General features: G+C 40.4%; 1 long non-coding RNA gene across 1 annotated transcript; it reads left to right on the forward strand.

The window, feature by feature from the left end:
• The first annotated feature begins 5,276 nt into the window (after positions 1 to 5,276).
• On the forward strand, positions 5,277 to 23,106 carry LOC106965143 (uncharacterized). The gene is made up of 3 exons (XR_001428565.1): positions 5,277 to 5,378; positions 6,995 to 6,998; positions 23,096 to 23,106. It is a non-coding gene; the product is annotated as an uncharacterized LOC106965143 (long non-coding RNA).
• Positions 23,107 to 24,318: the final 1,212 nt, after the last annotated feature.

The following is a 24,318-nucleotide window of genomic DNA, read 5'->3' on the forward strand; positions in this document are numbered from 1 at the left end:
TCTCATCAGGTGGATTTAGGTCTGGCTATACGAACACATGATTATGCTTTTTTGTAAAGTCGTTTCTCTTTGAGTCTTAGGATACATTCACAGCAGGTGAATGAAACCCAAATGCCAATGTTTTTGCCCATGTGACTTTTTCATGGCAGTCTGAATGGCCCAATTCTCATCTATTCACCCCATCAAAAAAATCTGATTTTCCCATTTATACTTTACTAAATTGCATACGTACCCGAAAGTTTTCAAAGCATCTGCAGTGAAAACTGTCGTGACGTGATTTACGTTTTACGTGATTGACAAGAGACAGGTGTCTAGAAGAAACCACATGGGCTAAACAACGGCTGGAAATTCTTATTCTAGAAATAAGAGCAGTCTGTGTCACTGAAATGGATCCCATCACAAACCCACCACTACACATCCAAACAAACGTCTCTGCAGAAGTTGGAGTCAATGCTCCCCAGAAGGCCATAACTATTAGTTGTGCTGTTTTTTTATTAGCTTCCTTTGTGTTATGATCTTGTAACAATACTGTTGGCTCCGAATAACTGAAATGGATCCATAGGCGGGGAGCATTCATTATTACTGTGGTAAACAGTGCTCTGCTGTGTGACTTCAATGCTTTGAGGTCGTATAGCATTCACACAGAAGTCTGATGGCAGTCGCATTCAATTTCTAGTATGAATGATCACGCTGAAGAAAAAAGATTGGAATTGAGCCTCAAGACCCGCGGCGTGAACGTACCCTCTGGATCAACTCCCTTTGTGTTCATCAGTCTCTCTCCTTTGGTTTCCATGGTTTCCTCCTGCCACATCTCCTTTATGTAGCTCATCTGGTCCTTCTGTCATTTTCTCAGGATTTCAGCTTCTGATTTTTCTTTGTCTGTTCTACTTGATGCCAGTTCCACTTTCTGTACAGTACCGTTTACTGTAAAAGTCTCTACTTCACCTTTCTGACTAAACGATTAAGCTGGTCTCTTTGGTCTTAAGTATTTACTGTAATTGTACTTCAATTACTGATCAACACAGAGACGGATTGAATCTACAATGAGACAACCTGTCAGGCCCTTTCTGAAATGTTACTGGAGCTGCTGCTGTGTAAGTGCAAACAGTGACACCAGCGTGCCGCACGTGACCCAGACACTTTAAATAATCACACACACACCTATGTGAATATGAAGGTGGGCCCACACGCAATCACAGCTTCCTGTTTCACCATCTGAGCCATGGCGCTGTGATGTCACTGATGAGGTCACCAGCAGCAGCAGCGCTCTGAGGCCACGTGGCCCCAGACAGCGATTATGACTTTTGTGGATCAACTCACAGTTGCAGCCACTCATGAGCAGGCACAGCGGCTCTCTGGGTCACCTTACAGAGCTCTCTCCATGAGTCTGAGAAATCTTCACAGCAGGTGTCCAGTCAGATCAGAACGCTTTGGGTGGAGAGTCGGGGGGTCAGGGAACTACTTCCACATGGCTTTAGTGGAAAAACTTGACAGACAGTATAATTAGAGCCAATTGTTTTGGCACACACACTTTTTTTTGTTTTGGCTGTGAGAGTTCAAATTATTCAATGTATTTTCATTAAGGCAGGTACTTGAATGCATTAATTTAAATTAATTTCAAGCAAATTTTAACAATCTATCTTTTTTTTTTAACATACAAAACTCCAGAGTAGGAACCTTTGCTGTGTGTTTCTGAGGATGAAGCTGCTTCTCTTGGTAAACTGGGGATTCATTTTTGCGTCAAACAATGATGTGATGAGACGCTGATGAAGGAAACTGTTGTGTTCAAGTTGTGCTAAAAGGAGTTAGCCCATCAGCGAAGCTATTCAAACCTAAAACAGCATCTCGATGCTGAACACTCATGTTGCAGCAGCATGGACGTCCCCACTGCTAATGTTAGCATCTACAGCTTTTCAAAGGTAGTTTTTTGGTTCTATCATTTTTTTCCATCTTTGTGTCCATCTTTCTTCCCTCATGTCCTTTATTTCTTGTTTTCTTCCTTCCTCTTCATTTTCCTTTTTCCTTCCTTCCGTTCTTCTTTTTTTCCTTCTCTTCGTTTTTCTCTCTCCTTCCTTATCTACGTACCTCATGTTTTTTCTTCCTTTGCATATTTCCATACTGAAAATCTGACAACTCCAGAAATATTTGCCATAAACTCACCATAAACTTTTTTTATTTAATATCTTAAGAACACCCATAGAGGACTATCGTCTTTGAGTCTGTAAAAAGTAAGAAAAGATTTGGATTTAGAGCAAAGCAGGTTCTGGAGACAAGCCAAGTTTTTCCTACCTCAAACAGTGGACCACCAGTACGCAAATATGTGGACTTCACATAACCCATTTACTCTCTCTATGGAGGCAGCTGGGTTGTGTGTGTGCGTGTAGTGGGGGGGGTGTGTGTGACATGTCCTCTGTGTGGCCGCGTGTTCCCAGCGGGGCCTCAAATGAAAATGACCTCTGAATGCAATCAGGCTCCGATCTGCAGTAATGGACTTTGTATTAGGCTGCCCCCTTGCCGTACCCTAATTACACACAGGAGGCTGCACGCTCCCACTCTATACCGCCCCTACTGTACAAGCATCCATGCATGTGAGTGTGTGTGTGTGTGTGTGTGCGCGTATGACATCATGGTCGATTGCAGATTAAACTTCTCAGGGAGCATAATGCGCTGTGGAAGCGGAACATGTTCACATGCACACAACGCGACCATAGAGTCATTTATCTGCCTTCATGCAGGTTCTACAAACACACTCAGTCATTTTCACGTATCAGTTATCGGATCATCTCTCTGCTCCTTCTATAAAGTTTCTTAGATGCTCTTTTGTATTTGTGTCCAAGAATTCTTTTTTTTTTTGTATATTTTCTGTTGTATGTTTATAGAAAAAAGATTTGCCATGTTTTCTGGTTCTAGCCGTGTGAGGAAAATGGTTATAGTGTACGTCTGGCAGCCGTCCCACTCAGGACATTTGACCTTGGGGGAAAGTTTTTTTTTTTTTCCTCCACTTTTTTTTTTTCGGCCCCTCTTTCCTTTTCCCCTCTCGCAGAGGCTAAAAGGCTCAAAAGGGTGGAAAGCTAAATATTTTCTTTAGTCTCCTGGACGCCAGGTTGCCTAAAAGGTTCCAAAGCCGTTTGCATCAAACCTCGACCGTCAAAACCACAAATTCTGTTTTTGTAGCCATAAAACTCCCCCCACCAAAAAGAGGAGGCAAAAAAAAAAAAAAACAGATTTCCATTCAGTTGATTCTTATAAATTCAATAAAAAGAAAACTGGTGTACACCTCATGGGAAACACGATGTTACATACATGTTTCAGTGGCTCTGCTAGTGAATGCTCTCATTCTCGTAACACTTATCTTTAGTGAAATATCACTCGGAGAGATTTGGAGTTGCAGTTTTAACCAGTTTCTCAGAAGTGAAATTAACACATCAGCACTGAAAGTCACTTTACAAAGTTTCTGAATGGGCCAGTAGATTAACAATTAGAGCCAGAGTTGGGTTTTCTGTATTGTTTTTTTATTTTAATAGAAGAAATGATCATTTTAGGTCTGCCTCAGAGAATCTATAACAGAAGATCAAGACATGTCAAGAAACATGCAGTCCTGGTCACCAGCACTTTTACCAATCCGTGTGCAGTTGGATCATATTCACAGAAAACTGCAAACGCTAAGTTGAGGAGAGGTCTGTCACTTTAAAGTCTGATGGACAACAGATTGTCCCAGGAATTACTGCGACAGACATTTTCAGACCATTATTAAGGAATAATGGAATAATAATAATCATATCAGCTAGTTTTTCCTCTCAAACACTAAAACTTTAATTTTGTAAAGAACACTCCACTAGAAACTGGAAAACATTCTAAATAAAACCACCAAAAACAATAAAGCAGGAATAAAAAGCATAAAAAAGAACCCACATACAACCAAAACCATAAATAAAATGAATTATGATGGTTCTGTAAACAAAATTGCTCTTAAAAAATATTAACCATCATAACACATATTATCGAGCTCATTTTAATTTATCATGCGATTAACCGACTAATTGTTTACAGGTTTAGTCGAGGCCACATAACATTATTCCGAATCCCACAGGAGGAAATTTTATCGGAGTAAAAACAGACGACAGCGGCTGATGTAGGACTCTAGAAACTTCTGGATGATTCTGGTATTTCCTGATTGATCAATATTACAAACGACACCAGGCCTCGTGGATCTGTGCGCAGACCTGGGTGAGACGCAATGCAGAAAGCACATACGTTGCGTGGCATGATGCATCACACACGCGTGTCTCCAGCAGTGACGTGTTTACAGAAGGACCACACGTAAGTGAAGGACTCCTGCCAAAGCTGTTAAATATCCAGCTACAAGTGTGTCAACAGGCGCACGCGCACATATTCGCACGCAGCACGGAAAGCCACAGAAATGTACCTGGCAGTGTGCTATATTTTGCTGTAAGTGCCTCTCCCACCCATATAGTTTGTGTTTGTCAATATAAACTATTTGGGCAAACATTCGCTGAGGTCGGCCGAGCTGTCACTGCCCTCTGACTCACGGCCTCCAGGTATGCGCTGTGGTGGTAACCGGCGCTGCTCGTTGGAGGACGTCCACGGCCTTTCAAATAAGGTGAGTCCGGCAAAATAAACACTTTTTGCACTTTAAACATTTTTTTGAACAAGGATATGGCTTTTCCTTTAACGTGAGCCGGGATCGTGTTGCGTTCAATTTATCATTATTTCTAAACACTCGAAATATCATACGTCGGGTTTGTTGGATTTATTTATTAAGGGGTCACTGAGGTGTGAAATTCAGAGCAGTTTCCCTCATAATAGTAGCAGCTGCATGTTCCAATGTCTTCCCTCAAACTTACTGTACATTTCTATACGTAGTGTGTTTAAAAAAAAATCTATAAAATATGAACAAATGGGTAACATTTAGTGTTGATCTGCAGAGAGGAAGAGAAAGAATGGTCACCTTCCTAAAATAATGGTCTGTTATTTTTTGCCAAAAGTGATTTTGGAAACTATTACTGCAGTATTACAGGCTGATCTCCAGCCTTCAGGAAAATGATGGAAAAAGCTGCATTTCTAAAGTCAAATAGTGTCTTAAGAATGACCTGCTACTCTGATGTCTTTCAGTCTGGTTTCTGTGCTCACCACGGTACTGAGGCTGGCCTAGTCAAAGTGTTCAGTGGCATCCACATAAATACAGACTGTGGAAGAACCACAGAGCTGGTTCTATCGGACCTCAGAGCAGCTGACAATTTTGACCTTGACATATTACTGAAACAACTGGAGAGTTGGGTCAGACTGTCTGGTCCAGAACTCAACTGGTTCGAATCTCACATAAAGAACAGGGATTTCTTTTTTTCAATACTTAACTTGTCACAGTATACATACGTCATATGTGGAGTACCCCAAGGGTCAGTCCTGGAACCCTTTCTGTCTAATATCTATAAAGACTAATGAGATTAGATATCATAACTATGCAGATGATACGCAGCTCCACATTACGATATCACCAGGTGACTCTAAACACATCCAATCAGAACAGATCAACCCATGGATGTGCCAAAACTTTCTCCAGCTGAACAGAAACAAAACTCAAGTTAACTTTTTTGAACCAAAATAGGAAACATCTACATTCAACGCACAACTTCAGTTACTACAACTTCAAACTAGAGCTCAGGTCCAAAATCTAGGTGTAGTGATGAACTTTCAGAGCTACATAGAGACAGTTACAAAATCAGCCTTCTATCACCTGAAGAACAGCTGCAGCTGATGCAGGAAGACAGAGCACATCAACTCCCGCTGGCTCAGATAACAGACTTTAAAATTCTTTGTTTATAAATCATTGAGTGGCTTTGCACCAAAATAAATTAAAGATATTTCACATCAACCTTCCAGACCACTCAGGTCTTCTGGTTCTAGTCTGCTCTACATCCCCAGAACCAAACATGGAGAAGCAGCGGCCCTTTAGTCAACTGAGCCTTGTAGGCAAATGTTTATGCACAGCTCTGTTAAGGGTTTGAAGCACAGCACTGCAATCAGTTCAAGGTCTAGCCTTTTTCCACTTGTGTGGTAGGTAACTACCACATTCTGCTGCCGATTTGCTGCTGTTCCTGGGAACTTTTGACCAAATCTAGACCAGATTCAGCTGTTTGACAGACGGCTCCGGCCCTGACGTCTGAACGTTTTGTTACTCAGACGTGTCCGTGGTTCACTTTCTAAACACAAGGCGTTGGTGCAGGACCAAAAAGCTTCACTTTAGTTTTGAGAAGATAAAGTGTTGGAGAAGGGCTGTCAGTAGATAAATCAGGTTTCAGAAAGTAACTCCTTGATCATTTCTTCTCGTTAAATAGACCAAAAATCCCACAGAACTCTGTGGCACATTTATTGCACCTAGATGATCCTTGTGTTGAAGTAGAAAAATGACCCAGAAGGGGGGGCAGATGCCTATAGAAGGGTATGAATACTTTTCTAAGAGCCAATTTAAGAGGACAGGACTTTGACAGATAACTGGCCATATTATGTCTCTGCCCTACACCAGCAGGTGCAGAGAGAAGATGGATCCCTCTGTGCATATTGTCCTTAATGTACAGACAACGTAAATCGATAATGAAGTGTGTCAATGGAGTATTCATTTAAAACACCCACCAGTCATGTCATATGTGAATTATGCCATCTAAGTGGGTGTGGACCATATGTGATGCATAGGGCCGCAACGCCAAAATGATGGCAAAAAAATGAATTGTAGTTATTTTCTGAATTTAAATGCCGTTTGTGCTGATTAGGCGCTCCTCCACTTCTTCCCCTCCTGTCGCTCCCTTAAACACACACACTGAAGGTGCTAAATCTGCGCATCCCTTTGAGAACACACCAGATCGCCATTTTTTTCATTTGAATCATGTCGTTATCTGATAACATGAGGAGTGTGCTGACATGTGATGCTCCTAATAAAAGTCCAGAGAAGAATCAAGTAGACGCCTGAGATGAAAAGCTCAGTTTTCCAAGTGTTGGTCACTATAAGACCAACTGCTTCAGGAACATTTACTGGGAATTCAACTATGCCCCATTGTCATCACTGCACTTAATATGCTAAGATAAACACTCTAATATTTCCTGAGCCGCCGATGATAAAAGCATGTCTCCATGGCAGAGCACACCACGACCTGGCGTCAACTCTGACCCCTGACCTCTCTGTCTGTCGTCACCCAGCGGACTTCGAAATGAAGAGGAACGATGTGGACCGGCGGGAGAGCAGGGTGGGTGTCATGTCCATGTGTTGACAATGATGGATCGTCAGTCGGGCAGCTGCTGTTGTAGCTACACCCACCTGTGTGACGACCAGAAATAACGAGCCGCTACGTTATTCTGATTTCTGAATTAAGCACCTTCTCGTTCTGGTGTTTGTGTTCAAATTTAAAAGCCCCAAGAACTGCCTTTCAAAGGACTAGCAGTCCAGTGTTATTAATAACAGCTACTTTAAGAGACCTGGGATTTTGTTCTACTTCCATGATGAATCCTGTTCACCACGGACATCAACAGCTTACATACTGACACTGACCTATCGGAAAGCATTCATTCGTATTAAAAAGATATTTTATAAATATTCTGACAGATAGTGATCAGAAAAGACACTGCTCCAACTTCTGGAGATTCATTTGAGAAACGATTCTGAATGTAACAGCAAATTCTTACCTCCAAATCAAAGGCACAACCACCAGGAAGAAATGTACTCCTGCCGATGTGGATTTTTTTATGGCACAATGGGATACAGAGGCACTAAATAAATGTATTAAAAGGCCTGTTTATTAGTATAAACAGGCTTTTCAAACCTATTTAATACCACATAACATCAGTAAACACAAAATGTTATTTTCCAATCAGGAATTATTTTAGCAATGAAAAAACATTATGTAAATGTGTCTGAAAAACTAATTTCCCCCTAAACATAATAACTGGCAGAAGCTTATCAAAGGTTTGCATTAACTTGCATGAATGAGTCCTTCACTTTTAAATGAGCTGCATTTTTGACAGCACTGTTCACTTCTAGTCTCGATATGAAGAATCCCTTTCCTTTTGCTACCAGGTTTGATGACTTTTTATCATGTGGCAGAATAAAGTTTGTTTTTCCTACCAGAGACCCATAAGAGAATTTTTACCTCTGTGGTGTCGATGATGACCTGCCCTCTGTCTCTACAGGGTTTAATCTAATTTAAAGCTTGTTTACTTTCGAGAGTCTGCTGTGAAAGATGAAAAAACTCAAAATGTCAAATATGCCAACTAAATGAGTAATGTAAATAGTCGAGACACTTTTTAATAATCTTGTCTTGTGCAAAAATCACCGGCATGCAAAGCCAAATAACCAAGCTGCATGATTCCTATTGGCACACAGAGCATCTTCATCTAACTGACCTGTATGTGGCAAGTTAAACTCAACTAGTTGGATACATTTTGTGTTTTCCATCCAAACTGTTACTTTCAGCGTGTGCTTTAATTTCAAAGCCAGTTCTTAAAAGAACATATTTTGCACTGATTAATTTAACTTTTTGCTCAATGTCATGGTCAGCCGTGTTCACTAAGAAACTAAGAAAAAAAGAAGAAACAATCACTTTGGTCATATAAACTGTGTTGTCATTGTGTAAATTGGAAATGCAAAAATAAAGTTGCCTAAAGGAAACACGACAAAAATGATTTTTTTGTATAAAAAGTTATTATGCTAGGATGAAATGTTTTTCCAGTCTTTTAAAAACAAACATGGAATATAATTTTTTTTTAAATCCCAATCAGCTAATTACTTCATCAAAAGTTCATATTATAACAAAATTATGAACCATAAACTATGACTAGTGATTTTTTTCAACACAGTGAAAATGTAGTTAGCTTCAGCATTAGCTGTTAACTTAGCTTAGCCTGTCTATTAGCTCAACAGTTTCTCTCACCATGACGCTTCTAGTGTTCAGCACTGAGAGGGGATTTGGTCCACTTCATCCGCACCCATACCGACCTATAACATTTGAAGTTCAGCCATTACATTTTTCATTAGCTGCTAATGAAACGGTTAGCTTGACAGTTGTCCCATTTTGACCTACTGTGACAGTACCAAGACTTAACATATCCACCAACAGGTTGGTTCTGCTCCTCTGGTCTTCACGCAGCTTTACGGAGCAGACACCAGCTCAATTTGTCTAGTTTTCAGTTTTTTTTGTTTTGTTTTTTGTTTCAACAATTAGCTTTCCAGTTAGTAACTGTCCCCCATGCATTACTCTGTGTCTTTGGAGGCAAAGGGCCCAGAACAGCAGTGGGCGGGGCTTGTAGTTTAGGTCCATTACTCTCCTCTAGGCTCCCTAACTTACTTTATAAAGCGAATGATGTCAGAGAATTAGTAATATATATTTATCCAAAAAGCTAAACTGAAATGGAATTTATGCTACAACGAAAGTTAGCAAGTTTTTATAACTTCTATTTTATATTAATAAATTTTTTCCACAAATTACATCAAGATATAACTTTTGTTTTAATAGCATTAACTTAGTTTTAGTATGACTTCTGTTGTGGCTTTCACATTTTTTAACCCATCTTGGCCACCACATCGATTTAATTCATCTATAGTTTGACCAATAAGTACTGTGAGTGGTATTCATAAAATTGTAAATTACCGTATTAATGGTACAGCCATGTGTAAACCCATTTTAGCATACGCAGAAATAGCAGAAATTAGATTTTTAAAAAAAATCTGAATACCACATTAATGTGAAATGCTTAGTTTCACATTAATCCACTATTAAACTGTGCCAACGTCATTCTAGCGTTTTCCTTACCTTCACAATAACATTAACAAATTTACCTACACCAAACAAACACACGCAACTGTACGTGTTTTTGTGTATCTCTGTGTGTGTGTGGACTCAGCTGGATTTAAACTACATGACCTTTCACTGCCCTGTTTCCTGCTGTAACCATACCTCAACCTGAATCCACCAGTCGCCTCCTCCCATTACCATAAAGCAACACAGCAAGCACAATTAAAGATAATTTAAGACTTAAGCAATTAAGGTCACATCTTCCCTGGAAACGTGCCCCCGCGGCGGTCCTGGTGTCTGTCTTGCACAGGGTGAACTTGGACAGGTTTGCAAGTTTATGATTGTGCGTATGCAGTACGCCTCTGTAATTGCAGCTCAGGCGCACGGGGTCAGCCAGGGCCTGCATGGCTCTGTTTTTGGATGAATTGCCCAGGAGGAGATTAGGACAAAACGGCATGCTCTGTGCCTACTTGCGCTCCGGTTACAATTAGGTAAACACGAGCGCACGCGGCGATAAAAGCACAGAAATCGACACGTTCTTTTAAAAAAACAAATAAATAAAAAATAAGATCATGCCGTTTCCAAGCACACATGGTATAAATAATCCCGTCTTCGTGCAGACCACCAGCAGAACGGATTAACAAGTACAGGCCACCGAGAGGTTCAGTTTTAAAGGCCTGAACTTCGGCTGATGTTATATCAACACAATTTTATTGAGTGGGAATCAAGTGGGATTTTCTGGAGGAGGAGGACTGTTAGAACACCTTCGGTCTGCAGCTTGGAAACAGTCTGCACTCCGGTGCCCCTAAACTTGGTCCCATACACTGTCAGGAGCTTTTAACTTCCAACTGAGCGCTATCTGCTAACGTTCCCTGTATCTTACAAACACGTGAAGCACACCCCTTACTGCTGAGTCAGGATATTGAGGCAGCCATGGAGGACAGAGTCTTCCTGGGTGGTCCCTGCAGCCCTACAGGCACCAGGAGTGCCACCATAAGCATTTTGGTCAAACAAGACATGTGATTTTGTGTGTGTGTGTGTGCGCGCGTGTGTGTGTAGACATGGACCAATTTGAAAGATACCAAGGCTTTTAAAAATTTCACGGTTTCAGAAGAAACAAAAATTTTCCACCACACCACTCCTCTAGTTTAAAGCCAATTCAGTGAGATACAGAAAGGAGCCAGAGTATCCAGAAATTTGTTCCTTCTCTACATACTTTTCCTGATCTTGCAAAATTAAATCATCAGTATGTTTCTAGTGAGGGAGGATACGAGATGCGTGCCAGAAAGAGTGGAATAGAGATTAGAATACATGCAGGACAGAATGCATGTGTGCCAGTGAGAGGGGAACAAGTGGAACAGGGAGGAGAGGCAAAGGAGGTAGAAGACGATGTACTTAGGGTCAACCGTCCAGAGCAATGGAGAGAGTGAAAAAGAGGTGAAGAAGCATAGAGACAAGTTGGAAGAAAAGTGCCGGGTGTGATGAAAGAGTATTGAGAAGAATGAAAGGGAAGGTTGTACAAGGTAGTGGTGAGACCAGCCATGTTGACTGATTCAGTGGCATTGAGGAAGAGAAAGGAAACGGAACTGGAGGTTGCGTGGCTCTAGATGTTGAGGTTCTTTCTTTGAGTGACGAGTGTGTGTAGAATCATGAACGAGTTCATCAGAGGGATGGCATACAAAACAGTTTGATTTGATTGCCGTTTGCTGCAGAGCAGCTTCCTATGTGAGTCAGTGGGTCACAGAGTACCAGGTCCTAGAAATTGGCTTTTGTGCGAATTTTGTCCAACGGACATCCGCTTTGAGTCTGTTGGACCTCTGAGAAGTTGAAGTATCCTCGAGTATGCTCAGGGCAATATGAAACTGCTATCATGGACGTTATTTAGCAAGTTGAAGCTAGCTAACCAAAGAATGAAGGAGTTAGTTGATGCTACCAACATTGCCTAACGGGGCCGTGATAGGTTTAGTGGCTAAGACCTTTCCTCAGAGAGAATGCTCTTTGGCTCTGGACTGAAGGTCAGTGAAATAAATCAACATTCTATTGGATGTATTTTGTACTGATACTGATCATGTGTCTATTGCGACAGGTATCGTTGTTTTATTGCCCATCGTTAGTGGAGGATGCAAATGATAGCGACAAATGATTCGCTATGGTAAAATCTGAAGGGAAAAGTTGAAAGATAAGAAGAAGGCTTAAATAAAGTCCACAAAACCAGAAGCTACACCACATTTTTAGGTATTAGAAGCCTGCCTGAATAAAAAGGCATAGTAAGTAAACCTTGACTGTCTGACCACAGCAACCTGGTGCAACTAGGGAAGCTCAACAACTCGAAGAGACACAAAGCCAACCTTAGCTGGAGAATTAAGCTTATGACAGCATTTTTTATGTCAAAACTTACAGTAGCTTTGAAATGCCGACGAAGGCTTATTGAAGAGTGACTTATTTATTTAGGAGAACGCAATGCTTTGGAATAAAATATTTCAGGCAGCAAAGGAAGCAGCAGTGTCTGATCACGTGGCAAAGAATTTGTAACTCAATACACACGACTGGTTAAAACCTGTTATCCAGCTGGAATGTGCAGTCAGAAACAAAGAGAAAACACCCAAAAACACCACCGAGGTTATTTTAACTTTTGAGCAAATGCTGACAACTAAACATAGAAATGCCCAGCTGTCCTCTGACCAGACTGAAAAGAAAGGTTGTTGCTTTTTTACTAAATATGGAATTGTTATAAATCTATACACAGCAGTGGCAACCTGTAAAAAAATATGATTAAAATCCTCAACACACACACACAAACACACCATCTGTGTTATCAGCAACTTCATGTGAGGACAGGGTAGCCGCCACGGAAACCAGAGTGATGAAATGCCACCCGGCAGTAAAGTGAGGCAAACTTGCAAATGCCAAATATAACTTCCTTTGGTTCTAAGTGCCACAATTTCTCATGGAGCACACAATTACTTGGCAAGAATGTATTTTTGTTTTTTTTTTTAAAGACATTTTTTGTAACAGTTATCCTGATAGTGATAGCATGTAATCTTTTGAATTTGTGGAAAAAAGTTCCAAAAAATGCTCTGTTCAAGCTTTCTGGTATTTACCAAATAGATATAATTTTGGTAATTCTAAATAAACTAATACAAGAAAAATGTGGTCTGATTTAACGTCAGTCAATGAGAAAAGAATATGTTTGCATCTTTTTATTCAGTGTACGTAAATATCTGGTTTCAACTGTTTGACAAAATTTCAATAAGATGCATTTAAGTAAAGTGGCAAAATCATTCAGAACTTCTATTTCAAAATTCAATTTATTGAGTTTTTTTTTCTGTGTGGACAGAAAATCAAACTTTTTAAAACGGAAAACTTTCTAGCAGAACATTTATTTTTGTAGAACAAAATCCAAATAAAAACCAAACTCGGCATCTGTTTATCGATCCTGGTCGCATCCTTGGAGGCCATATGGCAGTCCCACAACAGCTGAAACCGTATGAATCTGTCAGCACAATGCTTTTGGCCCCCTAAGGTCCTCTGTAGGTGGAACAAAATCTGTTGGTACAGGAAATGTTTGCAGTCGCTTGCTTTGTGCATTTCAAGTTAGCAGCTATAAGGTGAAAGCAGCAGACTCTGGGCAAAACAAAAAAAACAGCACAAATACATAACCTGAGTTACTTTCCATAAACTCTCAGTGGAATTCAGAGTTACCAAAAAAAAAAAAAAAACAGCTATAAAATATGTATTAGATGCAATGTCACAAAATGAGAAAGTACGGTGGGTTGGAAAAGTTCAATTCTCAACAGTTGGAAACAGTAGAAACTGTTGAATACAAGCAACATAAAGCAACATAAATCATGGTTTATTTGACAAACAACACGAAGAGCAAAATAACCGTTGATTTCTATGCTAGTTTCTATGGAAACGAGAGTGAAACTATCCTCACTGTTTTTCCTAGCTTAGTAATTCCTTAGAGTTTTGTCATTTGTATGTCGGTGTGTCAGGGGCATTGTAGATAGAAAAAACTATTTTTGAAAACTTTCTTTTAAACTCAAAAAAGTCCATGCTTTTTCTCTCAAAATTTTGGAATTTGTTCCAGCAAGTTCTCGACTTTTCAAACTCAGAAATTTACATGTTTTTTCCTATAAAATTTATGGGATTACTCTCCAAATTTCTGAATTTATTCTAGCAAATCTTTGACATTTCAAGCTCAAATTTTCCAGAATTTTTTTTTTTGAAATTAATCTCTAAATCTTAGTTTTTCTGAGCAAGTTTTCGTCATTTGAAAGTTAGAATTTAGATGCTTTTTCTAGCAAATTTCTGAAATTATTCTCAAAATTTCTGAATTTGTTCTAGTAAATTTTAGACTTTTCAAACTCAGAAATGTCTTTGTTTTTTCTAGGAAATTTCTGACAAAAAATGAGCTCAATCTAAAAAAATCCTTCTCTCTCTTCTATCTACAATGATCCCAAAATGCTGTCGTACATCTGAAACCTCTAAAAGGCGATATCAGGTAAAGTTGAGGGCTGCTGTCTGTTATTTAGAAGGATCTGGAGGAGCTGATCTCCATCCTGGCTGCGAGTTGCTCCAGTGAAACCTGGAGACGACGGTCCAGTGAAGCAAACAGGACAACCTAACCAAACCGTAACGTACAAAAAAAATAAAAAATAAATCAGAGGAGGCCACTGAGGCCATTAAAAATGGATGCCCTAAACACCTCGGCTGCTCCTTGAAATTCTGTCCATAAAGGTAATAAACAGAATCGGTGACCGCTGCTGGCCGGAGCAGGACTGGCAAACTCTCTCTGTAAATATTATGGACGGAAACTGGTTGCTTTTTCCCGATACTCTGGCTGAATCATTGTTAGGACTTGAAGTTCATCCAACTTGTTAGCCAGTGATCTCACGCCGCCCATTATGATCTCTGCTGCCGCTCTGAATCGACGACGCTTCCTTCTCAAACTCATCTGGGATTTGTGGTTCCGGTTGAGTTATTATTTCAACTTTAGCAACGTTAATCAGCTGCTTCTAGTTCTAAACCACATTGTTGCTATGGTTACGCATCACAGCAAATAACCGAAAGTAAAAAGGCAAAAAAAATAAAATCCTTCCAGCTGCACAGCATCCAAAACCAGAGAATATAATCATCCAAAATTGTGTCGTTTCTGCCAGGAACGGTGGAGATGAAGTTTTTTTTTTTTTCTTTTTTAAAAGAGAAAATCAGAATGTGAGAAACAGAGTTTACTTCAACATTTTGCCACCTGGAGTAGCACAACTCTAGAACATTAATATCAATCTCTAGATTTAGATAACGGGACATCTGTAGGACTTCTAACATGAGCTTCCACCCCTATGGCTTGAGGGCTAAAGCAATCGGATTAATCGTGATGAATCAAATATTGAAATAATTGTCAACTAATTTAGTAACCAATTAATTGTTAACTGGAGTACACAGACTCTAACAAAGACTATTTGCTAAAAGAACAGCACAGTCAGAGCAGTAATTCAGTCAAAAATGTACAAAAATATATACATTTTGCATTTAAGATTAAAAAAAATCCTTGTCTGTAAATATGTTCAACCCAAAACTTCTCAAACTGCGAAGTTTTGGCTTCAGCTGGGTCACATTCGGTGAAAAACTCTTGTTAAGCACCTTTTGTTATCCAGTCATTAATCAAGCAATTTTTTTTAAAAAGTCAACAAATCAGTTCTACCCTGTACTGATGTTGGTAAATGGTCTGAACTTATGTTGCACTTCTCCAATCATTCTGACCTCTTGAAGCTCTTTATCTCAACATGTGGCAGGAGGAAGCTGGAATTGAACCGACAACCTTCCGATCACAGGAAGACCACAGAGCTACAGTCACACATACAACAAAAAGGCCTGAGATTTTCACATGTTGATGTTAGAAATGGTTTGACTGCATATTCACTGTTTGCTACAAATGATAAAGCATATTCTAAGAAAATGCTGTTATTGCATTTTAAGTGTTAAAATTTTTACTTTTAAATTTGGAAAAAGTAATTTTTTATTGGTAATGTTGATGTATTTTAATATTGATAAAAAAAAGATGAAGTGGTTTTATGAAAAATATGGCAATTAAAAAAAAAATCTGATTAATCAATTGATTATTTAAAAAATTGTTACTTGCAGCCCTAATTCTTTCCTTCACTGCTTTTCTCCATCTAGCTGCTGACTCACACCTTTCTCCCCATTTCCTCCTAACCTTCTCATTCATCACCCATTTGGCTTTCTTTTTCTTATTCTTTTTTTTGCTGAATCATGTCCACATAATCTGTCTTGAGCTTTCCTCTCTGTGGCCCTCTCAAGGTTCTTCGTGCAAAAACTGCTGACGCGCCTCCACCGTTTTCCCTCCTCCTTTTCCTTCCTCCCGCTCTTCTTGGCTTATCTCAGCATCGTGACCTTTCTGCCTGGAACCATTGATGGGGCATCGTCATGAAAATCTCCTCAGACAGTTCAACTTAAAACTGCTTGACTCGAGGCGGCCAAACACCGGGATTTAATCCGCCTCGCGCTCCCGTCTTTCCCTCCAGAACCCAGCTCGATAAACTAAAAATGTGTCGAAAACACGAAGAGTCACGAAAGTGGAGCTCAGACACCTGCTTAGGCATCTCACTACAACGCCTCGATGGAAGGGAGAGCTCAGACTCTCTCACACGAGCCAGACCTCTAACGTGGTCCAGATTACAAAAAAAAAAAAGAAAAACGAGAGGAGAAGAGAAAGAGCTGGAACTCATTAGCGCTTTTCCTTCAATCACCTGTTATTTTGTGAAAACGGACGAATAAAAACGCAGAGACATCTGGTACTGGAATCCACTTCGGGCAGAATCTGCTTCGGGGCCTGTGTTTCCCCCTTTTTATTTATGGTACAGAAACAGAACCGCACAAATGGACTTGAGGGAGCAGCTCCGTAACATATGCTCCTCGCCGCAGGAGAGGAAAAATAAATGTACGCCAAACCCTAAAAACCTAAACCAATATAGGAGCACTCTGAACACCAAATTGCACCATTGGGCTAAATAGCAGATTTTTTTTTTTCTTCTAATATGCCTTAAAGTACAGTAAGATTTTTTTTTTTTTTTTACAACATAACTCAGACTGTGGGTAGTGAGAGAAACACTGCCAACAAACAAAGTGTTCAAACCTCAGCAAGAATAAAAAGTTAGAGAAACGCCTTCGTTAACAATAACAGAAAAGACGTAGAAGACGAACGTTAGACACTGACAGAAATTGGCGGTCAAAATTAGAAAATTGAGAATGCAGTGAAAAAGTGACAGTGACAGAAATGACTGTAATTTATTGCATAATGTGGAAACAATTACCCCTTAGTGGAGGAGGGGCTGGCACAGAGAAGCAGATGTGATGTCCAGGTTTGCTACCCATGTGGACTTAAAGCACATGCTCTCGCAGTGTGTGTTGCTCTACTCCACACACACTGGCAGAAGGTATTTAGCTGAGGTGGGACAGACTTGTGTGTTAAAAGTAAGAGTGCGTTCACGCCAGCACTGTTTAGTCTGCTTTAATTGAAATTCTTGTTCGTTAGACGAACATTTGGGGAGTTTGGTTTGAAAGTCCGGTTCGTCTGGTCTCCCTAAAAACCTAGATCTCTGTTTGGTTGAGGTGAATGAACTCTGCTTATGTGAACGCTAAGTGGACCAGAGACTGCTCTAAAAGCAGCAAGAAGACTGTAACGCAGGGTATTTCTGGTAAATAGAACCAAAACAAACATGTGACTCTGGCGCTAGAGGGAGAAATGGCTCGTAGTCTTTTGCTAAAGACAAAAGAGAAATCCTACAACCGCTGAAGTGTCACACCGCTTCTCTTAAGGAGGAAGTTGAGTGTCATCTTTGGAGGTTTCTGTGTCGCTGCCTTCACATGTAAAATGTGAAAGAAAAAAATGACAACATCTAGTGGACCTATAATCTTACATCAGTGCAGGTTCCAACATGGCAAGGTTTGTTTTTTTCCTCCTAAAATACGTAGGCAAATCTACTAGCAAAAATGTTCCAGTTCATGAACAACTGGGTTCTTTCTTAATGTGTTAGCTCACTGTAGCTCCCTGTTTGGTTTCCATATTTGACTCTGGTCCACATGCAAATTCAGCCTTTGGCTCTTGGTGACGTTAGATTTTAACCACTAAAATATGACACCACTCAATTTTTGTTCTTATAAAGGAAATTGTGTTTCGTGTCGTCTTCTGAGGTTTTTTGTTGTTTCCTTCAGTGGTTCTTGGTGCAAAGCAGCGAATCCATGTGCTCCATTCGTTGTCCTTGCCTCTGATTGGCTGAACCCCCAGGAGCAAAGAAAGTCTATAGATGTTAGCTTTGGTGGTAGTGCTGAAATGATTTTCACTGTTCATATGAATGAATATTAACGTACATCATATGTTTAGACAAGTGGTGGAAAATTTTTAATGGAATTAATTTCAGGGACAGTCATATTTGTGTTTGGGACGTCTGTGCTGCTAAATTTAAATGCTTAAGTAGCATTGAGATGCTACTTTAGGGTTTTCTTCGCTGATAGGCTAACTCCTTCTAATACAACTTGTAGTGAAAATAAACCCCAAGAGGATCAGAGAAACAACTTTGTCGTCCATCCCTGTTTGTGAATGGTGCTTGTGCGTCAAATTTACGGGCGTACCAGAAACGTGTGAATATAGAGGTTCCAGCCGGAAATCCAGTAAGTAAACTTAACACATTAAAATTTTATGTAGTTAATTAATCAACATTAACTCGCTAAAATAGGTAGCCATAAGCCAGCAGCGTCACAAGTATCTTTTCATTCATGCTATTCCATTGGCTGACCAGTTGATTTCCTTGTCTACACTAAACGGAAGAACAAATATCTTCACGGCAAACATTAAAAAAAAAAAAGATTTTTACTTTTTTTTTTACCAAAAACATCTTGAGGTCCATTTTGCTAAAACTTGCAGATTTCCATATATTCCTTTGCCACAGGGGTTTTCAATGAATCCTTACATAAGTAGGTGTCGTTGAGGAATATGGTAAACAGAAACGTACTTCCAAATCCAAAGTGCTTTTTTTAATGCATAACTTGTGTGTTATTTCATTTCAACATGATTCAGGAGTTCTTGGCCTCTGTGCAGATATGACTCCTTAAAATTAATCACTCCACTAGAAGCTCGGACTCCACCCTACTCCAGTTGCCAGTACACTAGAGCCACGCATGTCGGCACACCAACAGCACCACTGCCGCCACCATTTCCTCTCAGGAAATGAATTAGGACTCCAATTGGCTTCAGTTGCAGTCTGGCTGGTGATAAGGAAAAATCTGATTGGCACAGAAGCGACAGGCCTTAGCCGAAGAGGGGGCGAGGCGGGGCGGGGGTGGCGACGCTCAAAATACAAAACAGTGCGCAAAACATCTTTTGCGCGCCGCCACGCATCCGGGTCACCCGGATCCTGATAAAGCCACCAGCTCAGGTGGCTTAAAGCAGCAGATTTACCTCATGAGAGCCACTTGGCCGGCGGACAGAGGCAAACATGCAGGGCGAGAGAGCGGAGCGTGACTAGTGTGCAGAATGCTGACTCATTTTCCTCTGAGAGGAACACAAACGTCCAATGTAAGAAGCTCTGGACTGGAAAGGAGGAATAAAATATCGTCGTGGTTAATTTCTTATTTATAACTTCACTGACAGTTTTTCAAAGGAATAAATATATATACAAGGCATACACAGGAGTAATGCTTAGATCACTTAATCGGCCAAACATTGTTACCATGACAGTCAACAGTGGTGATGTGTTCGTCTGTTTAGCCTGTCTGGAGGGAATACAGCAAAAAAAAAAAAAAAAAAAAAAAAGGTAAAATTACGTTCTAAATGGATGAAGTGAAAAAGTTTGGCAGCCGTGGGGAGTTTTTTTGGAGTTCAGTTGTTTTAATGGGGAGTTTTATGTAACAAGGTGGTTTTTAGTTGTATTTTAAGACAAAGTAGTGAATAATAGTTCAGGTGTTTGTCTCTGCCCTCTTTGCACATTTAGAATGTGTTCACACCAGCTCTGCTTAGTCCACTTTAACCAAACTCTAGTTTGTTTGCCTCGGTGAACTGGTCCACCTAGAAACCTAGGGCTCGGTTCAGGTTAAAGTGACCTCTGGTGAGGTTCGTATGCGAACGCCAAGCAGACCGGAGACCACTCCAACAGCAGGAAGCGGACTGAAGACTGGGGCATTGTGGGTAAATACAACCACAACAAATGCATGAATCTCATGAACTTTTACCAACAACAAAAGAGGTCGACAGGAAGTCAACAGGAAGTGGTAGGAGGGTGATGGTGCGAAATGTTTTTTAATGACTTATCAAGAGAACAAACTCATTCATGTGAGATTTTAATTGCATTTCTTATTTAATGGAAACACAGCAATTGAGAAAATGTGTTCTTTCGACTTTAGCTAAAGATCAACAAAGTTTGGCGAACATTTGCAATGGAAACGCAGCTGCTGCAGGTTAGCTTTCCAAAACAGAATTAGCATATTTAATGTAAATACTGAATAATGACCTTCAATTTTTTTTTATATGTATTTACACTTCTGCAGAATATGGTGAATATTATTTTTAAACTAATCAAGGGTGATATTTTACCCCATTAGAATCCTACATAGGCACTTTATGCACAAAGAAAAATAATGGAAAGAGATTAAAACCTGTTAATGTTGGCTGTCTGAATGAGTCAAAGTGTTATTTTTTTTTGTCTTTGTATTGACCCGTTTCACATTACATTCAAATCCCAACACACTGACGTGTCGCTGTTCATAAAGAAGTTCAAGGAGTGAGTACGAGTGTTTCTGCCAAGTTCTTCACAGGGTAGATCTCAAAAGGTAATCCTTTAATGGCAAATATACCAACAAAAAAAACCTTCCAGCTCATGAACAACTGCTTCCTTGCTTCAGGGTGTAAGCTGGCCGTGGTTCCCCGTTTGGTTTCCATCGTTGCCACGAGGCTTCGCGGCAAAACTCAGCATCGCTCTTCGGAGAAATGTTTCTCTTGCTAAAACTACAGACTGCTGACTCTCCCAGGTCAGAGGTGTAGCCTTACACTCTGGCTGTCAGACAAGCGGCTCAGACTCGCACAATAACGACGTGACGCAGCGTGGATGGAGGAACAGAAGGAGAACGCAGGGCGGTGGAGGGGGACCGTCTGAGTGTGAAAAGACAGAGGATGAGAGAGAAGGGAAAGTCGGAATAAGACAATAAGCATGACAGGTGGAAACCAAGAAATAATAGAAATATAAGCGACAATAGGTTTTGGGTTTTTTTATAATTCCGAGGCAAGGTGAAATATTACAGTCAGTGTGTTCCTCTTATTCGTTTTTGCACATATGGAGATGATTTCTTGCAGTGGTTCAGGCTTTATGAAATGACAGCCAGATGCGTTGACTTAAGAGTTATGTTTTGTTGGCTGAATATGACTCCCGGCTACAAGATGTTGTGGCTTACAAGGTATGCCCCGACAAACAGGCCGGCGTCTGAACCCTTCGCGCAGAGCTCCGCGCTCGCCCTCCGTCGCCGTCCCGCCATGCCGCCCCCTCGCTTGTTATTACTCTTTGGATGCCGATTGTCAATCACCGGCCAGTGACTTTTTAAGAGGCGAGCTGGAACGGGTCCGGTGGAAACTCAAGAGACTGACGTTGACTCGAGGCGAGCAGGCGAAGCGAAGTGGCCTGAAGACGGAGTGCGAAGCTGGACGGAGGCAGAGGAAAAGGGCTGAAGAGCTGAAAGACCCTCGCTGATCGTTTTAGAAGAAAAAGTCAACGTTCCGAAAATAAACCACAAAAATTATTGCAACCCCTGGGAAACTTGTTAAAAGCTCATAAAACTAAAGTCTGCTATAATACATGAGGCTGTAATGGAGATCCAGTTCGCTGGGTTTTTTTCTCTCGTCCCTCCACCCCCCTTCTTTAGCCGAACGGTGTTCTTAATTTTTATTTTCTTACCAAAAGAATGGAAGCGAGAGGTGTCAAAGGCCAAGAAGAACATCTCCTATGCACACGTTAGGTTAAGATTTAAGGTGGTGACTTAGAAAATAGTAATATGAAGTGATGCATGTTGCTTTGACAGATAAGAAAAGACATAAGATAATGAAAAAATAACCACATTTTTTTATTCAGAACTAAACCGTCTCTGGACACGTAGACTATGTTCTATCAATGTAGCTTATGATTATCACCATTAGCAAGAAAATGATAAGTAGAAGTACTTATCACAGATAACAGTGTTGTTTTTGTGATGAGCTACTTTTTAAGATAAAATATTTGGTTTTGTTGTAGTAATTGTTAAAAGGGTTTTCTAGTCACATAGTTTCACTTTATAGCAAAATCAAGTTACTATGTTTTTGTCTGTTGTAAAAATGCTGTATTTATATCAAATATGACTTAAAGTTGATTTTGTAATTTAACACCTTGAAATTGGGCTTCTGTCTCTTGAAAAACTCCTGTTCTTTCTGAAACTCCGCCTGCAGGAAGTCATCACAACATGGCTCCTTTATTAACCCTAAAACAACATTTTTACCAGAAGATGAAGCACCCTTCCTCCCCTGCAACTCCCTCACTCAGATCCTTCAGACTAGCCAGCAGCAATTAGCAAACACCTGGTGGAACTGCACATCTGCTGAGCTCATTATAGGAGCTACTTTTCAATGCAACACTGGTAAAACTGATGTAAAGGGTTAATAGAGGAGGGATCTGATGACTTACTGAAGGTGGAGTTTCAGAAAGGAGTTTCTTAAAGAGACATAGGCTCAATTTCAAGGTGTTAAATTACCAAGTCAATTACATTTTTTCATTTTTGATCTATACAGCATTTTTAAATAAAAAAAGAAAGTAACAGTTACTTTATTGTCACTATGTGCCTAGAAAATACATATTACTGCCCCTTTAAACAAGTAGTAAATAAATAAATAAATCTTTTGACTGTAAAATAAGTGTTCTTTTTTTGTGATAACTTTCTATACTTTTACCACATTTTCTTGCTAATGATGGATGGAACATACGTAGCACTGCCCCTTTAAGGAATCTCATATTATTAAGAGTTGCTGAATTCTTTACTCAAGCTTTCCTCTTTAAAACTTGTCCAAAAATAATGAAATAATGCAAAACAAAAGCACGCATTCTGCTCCGTGTCAACCTTTCACTTAAAACCGAACGAAATGGATTTGGTAGAAGGCAGTGGACATGTTGCATCAATCAGAACTCCCACCCACCTCTCCCCCAAACACGTAGCCACACACATTGGCCCATGTAGGGACAAATTGGAGCTGAGCATGGTCTGAGTCAGAGCGGTCCGAGGCGACTTGGCTACCAGGCCTGCTCTGCGTTCAGCCTAAACGCTTCTGATAGGCCTCCCTTGAAAAACGACATGGTGTTGAAGCGGTGGAAATCGAGAGCCGCTGGCACGGCGTGTTGTTTTAAGTAGCGGGCAGAAAAGGGGGTGGGGGAAGAGGAAAAGTTGAGGGGGCGGGGAGACTGTCTACAGGCAGAGCACAGAGAAAGATGAGACCCAAGAAATCGATAGATGGATAGAACGTCTCCTACTTTTATCAAAAATGTACTCCAATCTTGTTTTTACTTTACATTTGGACAAAAAAAAAAATTATATATATGTACATATATATATATATATACACACACACATCTATGGTTTTAGTTTCTATGTAAAAATGAGCCGTTTCTCCTGAGTTGATGAATTTATTGTTATATTTCAGTTCAACTGAAAGAGATGCAAAGATTAGCATCCGAATTAAAAATACATTTTAAAAAATAAAGCGTATGCGCTCCACCTCCGCGAGCAGCTCGGTTTCTTGCCGACACCGTGGCGATGAGAGCTGTGATTGATCAGCTTTTCCAACAGGAAATGAGAGGGCATCTCTCAGAGGGCCTGTTTAAACAGCCAGTTATACGGTTACTGAGTTGTTCCAGGACAGCCTGTCACGTGAGGCGGCCGAGGCGCCCCGCGCGCTCCGGCCGACGTGAGTCAACGCTTCCCTCCCGGGTTCGGACGTCTCCAAGGAGCTGCGCCCTCCCTCACCCCCCATCCCTGCATGCGTCTCCGGGAGGCGCTTCGTGTTCTTGTTATTATTGACTGTGCATGTTTGCAGTTTATATGACATTCCTCAGAAGAAACTAGTGCTTTGGAGTCAAGATTTGATCATGTATTCAGTGTCCAACTGAATGTATTTTTACTTTTCGGTTACAAGATTTAATGGCTTTTTTTCCTCCCACACTTTTGCGACTCCACGTTTGTGAATCTGCTCAGAGTGTCCAGATTCGTTCCACGTCACTTTTCCAACCACATCCAATTGTACATTTGATTCAATTTGCAAAAATCTGATTTCATGCTATTATTTGCAGTTGGGGTTTTTTAAGGTTAAAGTGGATATAAAGCATGGATTGGGTTTGGTAATCTGAACTGAACAATTTCTGAGAGTAGTTGGCGAAAAAAGTTCTACCAGGGCTGTTGTTAAATTACGTACTTCAGACGTGTGTGTATGTTGCAT

Source organism: Poecilia latipinna, unplaced genomic scaffold, assembly GCF_001443285.1.
Source record: "Poecilia latipinna isolate Pla-1442-1.1 unplaced genomic scaffold, P_latipinna-1.0 Scaffold1774, whole genome shotgun sequence".
In the NCBI taxonomy this organism is placed as follows: Eukaryota; Metazoa; Chordata; class Actinopteri; order Cyprinodontiformes; family Poeciliidae; genus Poecilia; species Poecilia latipinna.